At 38.4% G+C, this 10,000-nt stretch overlaps 1 protein-coding gene across 1 annotated transcript in view; it reads right to left on the reverse strand.

The window, feature by feature from the left end:
• LOC144973133 (growth/differentiation factor 10-like) overlaps positions 1-10,000 on the reverse strand; it is a 96,663-nt gene that overhangs the window by 86,306 nt on the left and 357 nt on the right. The window contains exon 1 of the mRNA XM_078915222.1: positions 9,922-10,000. This exon is cut by the window's right edge and continues 357 nt beyond it. The gene's annotated coding sequence lies outside the window, so the exon portion shown is untranslated. The remainder of the gene's footprint in view (positions 1-9,921) is intronic.

Genomic DNA, 10,000 nt, shown 5'->3' on the forward strand with positions numbered 1-10,000 from the left:
GTCCGAAAAAAAAATGCAATATCGCCTAAAAGGCGTCATGTCCCGTCCTACATGTTAAAGGTTGCTGTTAGCCAGGGACCCCTTGTAAAGCGCTTTGAGCACGTTTCGTGGATATTGCGCTATATAAAGAAGCTCTTTTTTTTTCAATGAAGTTTTAGAAATCTCAATTTCTAAAAAATAGGGGGGGGGGGGGGTGGGGGACAAATTTGAGGTCGCCTCAATCGATTGCATAATTAATTTGTAGTGGAAAAATTAATATAGAACACCCGATGTGCAGTTATTTACAGGTCTGACAACCCATTCCTTTATGGGCTTATTGTTGTAATGAACATCTTTTTAAAAAGTGAAGCAAAATATTGTGCATTACAACAGTGTTATACTAGGGTCATAATGGGTTCGGATGTCAGGCCTGCATTATATGTACACGTCGACAACGCCCCTTGTCAACCCTCAATGATTTTGACTGTCCAGAAATTCAGTATTCAGTAAACAATGGCAATGGTTAGTTACTACTAAGCAAACTACGCTGGTATTGCACAGTAGTTTGCATTTAAATAATAACATTCTCACTAGTTCTACTCTGCATGTCAATTGTAACCAACCCGACACCGGAAATTATTGATGGAACGAAGTTGACGTCACTCAGCTATTTGTTATTGTTTTTAGACAGATTCGTTCTCGCTAAATTCTGTCAATCAGACTATAGATAGTATGCGCTTGGCTTAGAAGCTCATAACATTGCCATCCGGAAGTACAACGGACCAACACACAAAACTATGTGTATCCATGAACATTTATATTCGGGTTAATACAGTTCAGTGAGCATTTCTCATAAACGCGGATGGCAAAAAACAATAACAAAGACCTGAGTTACGTCATCTTCGAACTATCTATAAAAGTCTAAGGCTACACATAGTTTCGTGTGTTGGAGCGTTAAATCAGACTGGCGGATATTGTGAGTGTTATATCTAAACGCATAGAATCGATAGACGGTTGAGAGAATCGACAGAGATCTCTATTCAGCCAATTCGTTTTCTTTCTGTGTGGTTTGGCCTTGTATTTTGACGTCATTTTTGGTCAGTATCAGACTATGAGTTTAGGAAGGCTAAAATTTGATCCTATAGATAGTATGCAGATGACGTCACTCAGGCCTTTGTTATTGTTTTTGCCATCCGCGTTTGTGAGTTGTTCTCACTAAACTGTATTAACCAGACTATAAAAGTTCATGGTTACACAGAGTTTGTGTGTTGGTCCATTATACTTCCGGATGGCAATGTTGTGAACTCCTTGGGCAAGCGCATCCTATCTATACCACGAAACCCGTGTTTTTATTGGTCAAAAACCTACCGACTAATTGGGTAATAGTTTACCCCCCCCCCCCCCCCCCACGAAAAAAAAACAATAAAAAACAAAAAAAACTTGAGCTTTTATATAGCGTAATATCCACTACACGTGCTCAAAGCGCTTTACAAAGGGTCCCTGACCAACAACAACACGTAACATGAGAACGAGACATGACGCCTGTTAGGCGTTATTCCAATTTTTCTCGACAGAAACAACGCTGTTAACGACCAGGTACTCATTTTACACCTGAGTATGGTGAGAGAATGTGAATAAATAGACTTTTCCAAGGACTCAACTATGGCCAGATAACATACGCTTGGCTAAGAAGCTCATAACATTATCATTGCCATCCGGAAGTATAACGGACCAACACACAAAACAATGTGCAACCATGAACTTTTATAGTCTGGATAATACAGTTTAGCGAGAATTACTCATAAACGTGGATGGCAAAAAACAATAACAAAGACCTGAGTGACGTCATCTTCGTTCTATCTATAAATGTTGATGCTGAAATTGAATGTACGAAATTGAAATCGAAGGGTATGTGGTCCTGTTGGATGAAACTCGGATCGGAAGGTCCACAGATTGAGTCCCGCTCTGAGCGACGCATAGTGGAGTCCTTGGAAAAGGCTCTTTCTCCACATCCCCCAAATGAGTAAAATGAGTACCAGGCCGCTAACAGCGTTGTCTCTATCGGAATTTTTAAAAATGTAATTTCGCCTCACATGCTATTTATGTTTCGTACTACATTTTAAACGTTGCAGTTGACTAGGGTCCCACCTGTAAAGCGCTTTGATCACGTTTAGTGGATATTGCTCTATAGATAGAACTAAGATGACGTCACTCAAGATTTTGTTATTGTCTTTTGCCATCCGCGTTTGTGAGTAATTCTCGCTAAACTGTACTAACCAGACTATAAACGTTCATTGTTACACATAGTTTTCTGTGTTGGGCCGTTATATTTCCGGATGGCAATGTTTTGAGCTTCTTAGCCAAACGCTTGGCTTCACAAAATTGCCATCCGGAAGTATAGCGGACCAACACACAAAACTATGTGTAACCATGAACCTTTATAGTCTGGTTAGTACAGTTTAGCGAGAATTACTCATAAACGCGGATGGCAAAAAAAAAAAAAACAATAACAAAGACCAAAGTGATGTCAACTTCATTCTATCTATATAAATGTTCAGCTTTATTTAAATATTTAATAATAATGATCGCAATCCTCAAAATGAACGGTATATTTTTTTCAGATGAGGATGAAGAATACAGAACATCAATGCAAGGTTTATCGGCGGCTTGTTTCTGTTTAAACCACAACAGGTGAAGGAGATAAAGACCTCCCATTGGGATTATTCTTTATCAGTCGCTCGTCAATTTCCATTGATAGTTGCGTTTGTGTTTTTTCTATTTGATGCAAAGAAAATACACACTTTAGTTACAGTACTTTCATTTTTCAATGGTTTCCAGCGAGAATGTGTTTTTATAGTTTGTCATTTGAATAAACATCAGGATCTTCAGTTTTCGTCTGTTGCCAGATATCATTTCCATTCTTATGTCAATAACCTTTTGTTTCATAATATAAAGTTTAATTCCCCCCCCCCCCCTACCTCTCTCTCTCTCTCTCTCTCTCTCTCTCTCTCTTTTTTCTCTTTCTCTCTCTCTCTCTCTCTCTCTCTCTCTCTCTCTCTCTCTCTCTCTATCTATCTATCTATCTGAACTTTAAAAGACACACAAAAAAAAAAAAACAAATTAAAAAAAAAACAAAAAAAAAACAAAAAAACACATAATGGCCAAAATATATTTTTAAAAAGCGATTTGCCATTGTGCAAGAATATAATCCAGTAAACTTTCTAAAGACCCGGAAATTGGACTTTTTAAAAAACACAGAACAAACAAACAAAACAAATAACAAAAAAAAATTTTAAACAAATATCCACTCAATGTGCTCAATGCGCTTTACAAAAGGTCCCTACCCAACAGCAACACTTAACATGAAGGATGAGACATGACATCTGTTAGGCGATATTACGTTTGTATTTTTTTTTCGGACAGAGACAACGCAGCTGACGGACAGGTAGGTCATTTTACACCTGAGTACGGTGTATGTAAAGAGCCTTTTCCAAAGACTCAACTAAGCGCCCCTCAGAGCGGGACTCGAACCCAGGACATTCCGATCTGAAGGTGAGTGTCATACCACATGACTACATAGCCTCACAAATACAGCAGCTGTTAAGCGAAAAGCTCTAAAGCACAGAAAGCGCAATGAATTGTATTACTATGGCTTTCTTCCTTTAAGATAAACATGCTCTTTATGCTAAAAAAAAAAAAAAGCTAGAAGGCCTTCTATTTGAGAGATTAAGCAACGAATAATTAATCTAGACGTCTACCCCTGGTAAAAAAAAAGTTAAATCTATATATCAAACAAGGATGTATAGAAAACTTCTTTTATTTTTTAAAGTTCAATAAATCTACAATTCGTTTTCAATATGATTAGATTATTATTATTTTTATTTATTTTATTTTTATTTTATTTTTTTCAAGAGGGCTTTCGTCATAATTTGTTGACATTGTCCGTTATTGTGATCGAGATGGACCATAAAACAAACGACAAAATTCGTCATAATAAAAGCTCTCCGTCATAAAAAAAAACAGCAGGGAATGATGGGACGGGCCATATTGTTTGACGTCGTTGAACAGGCCAGATTGCTCTTTCAAAGAGGATTATTGTTTTAGGGAACATTAAATGTTAACATTTATATAGCCTAAATTCAGGACAAGACCACTACGACGGTTTCTTCGTTTGACAAAAATAATAATATTATTATAAATGTTTTATTTCTAAATGCTTCAAGATTCGAGATGGCAGATTAATTCCTGCCTTGAAAGGGAACAAATAAAATATATATTTTTTCCAAAACATTTTTTTCATTGATGACCGCCTCAATGTATTGTAGTATTTTAGTAAGGCATTTGGCGGTCTCGATAGCTCAGTTGGTAGAGCACTCGCTTCACACGCAAAGGGTCCGAGATCGATCCCTGGTGCAGTGGAGACTTTTTTCTGACCACTCAGCAGTGAATGGGTAGCTGAGTCTGTTTGATTTGGTGGAAAGTACATTGCGATAGATTAGCGTCCTATCCAAAGGATAGCAAGCAATTACTAGTGTCTGTTTCACGCTATAGAAACCAGGATAGACTCCGCTTCCAAAGGGCCGAATGGCTCTGAAGTACTACTTTTTTAAAATGTAAGCATTATAATTTAAAGGCAGCGTTATGAAATTTGAGTAAAATTAACATTTTTATTGAATAAATAAATGTATTTTTTTAAACAACTAAATAATAATAATAATAATAATAATAATAATAATAATAATAATAATAATAATAATAATAATAATAATAATAATAATAATAATAATAATAATAATAATAATAATAATTAATAGTAATAATTAAAAAAATAATAATAAAAATAAATAGTAATAATAATACACAACCAAAATTAAAAAGAGAAGCAAATAAAAAAGATAATAAAACAATCATTCACGCAACTCACCCCTTTCTACAAAGAAAAAAAAAATCACACACGCAAACAAACAAATAAATAATTAATCATACGCCCCACGTTTCGTTATTATCCTAATTAACATTTTAAAATCGTTTTTTTCATTTCGGGGGTGGGAGTGCATTTGTTTTTCTTGTAGTTTTCTTTCTGCTTTGCCTAGCATGTTTCATTTATACATTTTCATATTTCTAACATGATAAATCATAAAAGTTAAAACAGGGTTTTTATCGTGAAAAGGGAAACATTGTGCCATCTTGTAGCATGCCTCATTATTTGGCCAATCGTCATAAAAAGGTATTATGATGTGATAAACCAGACGAATAATTTGTGGATCGAATAGCCTAGCCAAGCGCAATTATAGATGCTGTGCGCTTGGCTAAGAAGCTCACCACATTGCTATCCGGAAATATAACTGACGACACACAAAAGCTCTGTGTAACTTTAAGCAATAACAAAGACCTGAGTGACGTCAACTTCGTTCTATCTCTTGGCTTGATTTAATCATGGACAATATTTTGCTTTAGTTTGAGAGTTCTTCCTATACAACAATAACAACGAGTCCGTAACAAACTGGGCTATCAGACTGTGGACTTCGTTTAAACTCATAGCCTGACACTGACCAAAAATTTACGACAAAATACAAGGCATCAACCGCAATAGGGGAAAACAAATCGTGAGTAGTATTCAAGTGTTCAAACAATTGAATGATTTGTTTCCTTGAATACTAACGACAACTCACTCGACGGTGCACCAACCTAAAAATGACGTCATTCTAAAAGTGCTCGTGTCAGACCGTCATCATCATCATCATTGCCTTTTTCACCCTGGGTCAGGGTATAGGCCACAGACAAACAGTTTCCATCCTTCTCTATCCTGAGCCAACTTTTTTATCTCATTCCAGGTCTTACCACTTCTCTGTATATCAGCTTCTTTAATTCTTCTCCATGTTCCTCGTGGCCTTCCCCTTGATCTTCTGCCCTGAGGGTTCCAGTCCAATACTTTCTTTGTTATAGTTGAGTCATTCTTTCTAAGCGTGTGTCCAATCCACCTCCATCGTCTTCTTCCTATATCCTCTCCCACTGGTTTCTGCTGTGTTCTTTTCCATACTTCTTCATTTTTTATTCTATCCATCCATTTTATTCTGAGTAGCTTACGCATGCACCTGTTTACGAAAATCTGTACCCTCCTTATACATGCCTGTGATGCGTTCCAAGTTTCACATCCATACAGTAGGACAGACTTCACGTTTGAGTTGAAAAGTCTTAGCTTTAGTTGAAGGGAGATATCTTTAGTTCTCCAAACTCTGTTCAAAGATGTGAATGCAGCCTGTGCCTTTCCTATTCGTGCTTTCACCTCTGCTTCCGTGCCTCCATCCTTGTCAATTATACTTCCGAGATAGCAGAAAGTGTCTATATCTTCGAGTTCCTGATCTTTTACTTTGATCTGCTCCCTTTGACGCGTACCTATCCTCAAGACCTTTGACTTTGCAGGGTGAATTCTTAGACCAATTGATTCCGACAGGCTGTTTATAATTGTGGTTTTTGCTTGCATCTGGTCCTGGGTGTGGGACAAAAGAGCCAGATCATCTGCAAAATCCAGATCATCCAACTGTGTCCAGGGGGTCCACTGTATCCCATTTCTTCTCCCTTTGGAGGTTTCCTTCATTAGCCAATCAATGGCAAGGATGAACAGGAATGGAGAGAGCAAGCATCCCTGCTTGACACCAGTCTTAATTTCAAAGCTGTCAGTAAGCTGATCTTCATGTACAACCCTGCAACTTGATCCTTCATACATTTCCTTAATGAGGTTTACTATCTTTTCAGGGAGTCCATAATGTGCCAGAATTTTCCACAATGTTGCTCTGTCAATACTGTCGAAAGCCTTCTCGTAATCCAGAAAGTTGACAATAGGAGGAGAGTTCCATTCTATAGACTGTTCTACTATGACTCGCAGAGAGGCAATCTGGTCGGTGGTTGAACGGTTTTTCCGAAAACCTGCCTGTTCGTCCCGCAGTTTAGCATCTGTTGCATTCTTAATTCTCTCTAAAATAATACGGTTGAAAACCTTTCCTGGGATAGAAAGAAGAGTGATGCCTCGATAATTATTACAATTACTGAGGTCCCCTTTCTTTGGAAGCTTGATAAGATGTCCTTCCTTCCAATCCTTTGGGAATATCCCGTCATTCCAGATTCTCTCAAATAGTGGGTGCAGGGCCTCAGCATTTCTTTTCGCATCAACTTTTAGAGCCTCCGGTGGAATCTGGTCTGGTCCAGCAGCTTTCCCCCTTTTCATCTTGTTAATGGCACCCACAATCTCTGCTATCGATGGTGGATCACAGCTAATTGGTAGCTCATTCCTTGCAGGCAAAATTTCTGGCTGGTTGTCTGGTGGTGGTCTGTTCAGAAGGCAGTTGAAATGTTCCCTCCATCGTTCAGATTGAGCCTCTTTTCCAAAAATAGTTTTCCCATCTTTGTCTTTGACTGGTACCTCTGGTTTCCCATATTTTCCAGCAAGTGTCTTGGTAGTTTGATAAAGGATCCTCATGTGTCCTCCAGTCGCTGCTGCTTCTGCTTTCTCTGCAAGTCTGTTCATGAATGCTTCCTTGTCTTTCTTCACAGATCTTTTGACTTCCTTAGCTATGGCTCGATACTGCTCTTGTGCATCCAGTCTTGAAGCCCTTGTTCGGCTTGCATTCACTTGTTCCTTCCTTGTTCTCCTCTTTTCAATAAGGTCCAAGGTGGTTGGACTTATCCATTCTTTATGTTCCGATTTCTTTACCCCCAATACCTCGTGGCAAGTTGTTATGTAGACTTCCTTGATCTTTGCCCAATGTGACTCTACATCTATGTCCTCCTCGAGCTCAGTAAGAGGTTGGAATCTATTACTCAATTGTAGTTTGAATTCCTCATTCTTTTCCCCATCAAGTGCATTCACCTCGAATTTTCTTCTTGTATGTGATCTGGCCCCGTGTTTTCTGAGTCGGAGCTTAAGCTTTGCCAATAGCAGGTGGTGGTCTGATCCAACATCTGCCCCTCTCCGTACTGTCACATCTTCCAATGAACGTCTGAATCTACGAGAGATACAAAAATGATCAATCTGATTCTCTGTCACACCATCTGGTGAGACCCAAGTTGCTTTGTGGATCCTCTTATGGGGGAACACTGATCCTCCAATCACCAAGCTGTTGAATGCACAGAAATTTGCAAATCTCTCTCCATTATCATTCATTTTTCCCATGCCATGACGTCCCATGATACCTTCATAGCCTACGTTATCCTGTCCCACTTTTGCATTAGCATCTCCCATCAATATGTTGATGTCTTTCCTTGGCAACTTGTCAATGACTTGTTGTAGCAGACCATAAAATGTATCTTTGTCCTCATCTGTTGCATCATTTGTTGGGGCATAGATCTGTACAATGTTCATGCTGATCTTCTTACTCCGTGTTGTAAAAGACGCCATGATGATCCTTTCTCCGCATTGTTCCCATCCTCTCAGTGACTTCTGGGCAAACTTGCTTAGAATTATTCCTACTCCCTGTGTATGAATCCCGTCCCCTCTCCCTGAATATAAAATCTTCTCCCCAGACTTGAGGTGTTTCTGTCCGGATTGTATCCAGTGGGTTTCGCTTACTCCAAGTATATGCAGCCTGTATCTTCTCATCTCAGTCACAACTTGAGAGCTTTTTCCTGCTTCATACATGGTGCGAACGTTCCACGACGCAATTCGAAGCTGCTTGTTTGGCGAAGACGTCATCGGGTCAGCAGAGTCCTTTCGGCTTTGTCTGTTGTCAGACCGTGGCCATCGTTAACTTATAGATAGTTCGAAGATGACGTCACTTAGGTCTGTGTTATTGTTTTTTGCCATCCGCGTTTATGAGTAATGCTCACTGAACTGTATTAACCTGACTATAAACGTTCATGGATACACACAGTTTTGTGTGTTGGTCCGTTATACTTCCGGATGGCAATGTTATGAGCTTCTTAGCCAAGCGCATACTATCTATATAGCCTAACATTAAAACCCACAAAGACCCATAGTTTGACGTCGTTTTTAGGTTTGTGGACCGCCTAGTAAGTTGTCTTTAGTTATGGTCAAGGAAACAAATGATCCCATTGGTTGAACTGTTGAATACAACTCACGATTTGTTATCTTTTGTGGCCAAAGACTTGTCTTTTGACGTCAGTATAATGCCATGAGTTTACAAAGGCTACGTTCAGAACGTAGCCTTCCTTAACTTATATCCGGACACTGTGACTTATCATTTGAAGTCATTTATAGATAAATGCAACACCGAGTGAGTTGTCATTAGTAGTGCTCAAGGAAACAAATGATTCCATTGGTTGAACTATAACATCGAGTACAAGCCAACTTGTCTTTTGACGTAATGTTTTGGTCAGTGTCAGGCTATGAGTTAACGAAGGCTACGATCAGACCTACAACTCGTTAGTACACGCCGGATAGGTCTGAGGCTTAAAACCTTACGATTAAAGAATAAAATTTGAGTTAAAACATATAACGTCTTGTGATAAAAGCCAATGTTACCGTGATCAGTGGTCGGCATGACTGACAGTTATCGTGGGAAATTCTGGCCCCGAAGTTGTGTCCTTGGGTAAGGCACGCACTTTAATCACATTACCCTGCTTGACTGAGGTGTGAATGAGTACCTGGCTACAGGCAATAACGGGTATTGTAAGATTGTTAGTACAAAAAGAACGCCTAACAGGCTCTATTAGAATAATATTAATATACCATTGCCTACACTTTCGTGATGTGCTCATGTCGAGTAAATCTTTCAAAGAATTCGGGGAGGGTGAGAATAATATTTTCCTAAAAATAAAGTACATTTTAGTTTGTTTTTGTCTGTTTTTTTTTAATTCTTTTAATCATAAATAAAATTATTAGTAAGGGGTACGATCACATCTGGGAAATAGAAAAAAAAAAAAAAAAGAAGAAGAAAAGAAAAAGAAAATGAAAAGAGGATAGAAAATTCTCATTCTCATTGTTACCTGTGTGAAAAACGAACATATCAATCCCAGTGAACAAAACTATAAAATCACATCATAGATTTTTACGTTAATAAGTATC

Source organism: Berghia stephanieae, chromosome 5, assembly GCF_034508935.2.
Source record: "Berghia stephanieae isolate SIO BIC M18660-M18661 chromosome 5, UCSD_Bste_1.3, whole genome shotgun sequence".
In the NCBI taxonomy this organism is placed as follows: domain Eukaryota; kingdom Metazoa; phylum Mollusca; class Gastropoda; order Nudibranchia; family Aeolidiidae; genus Berghia; species Berghia stephanieae.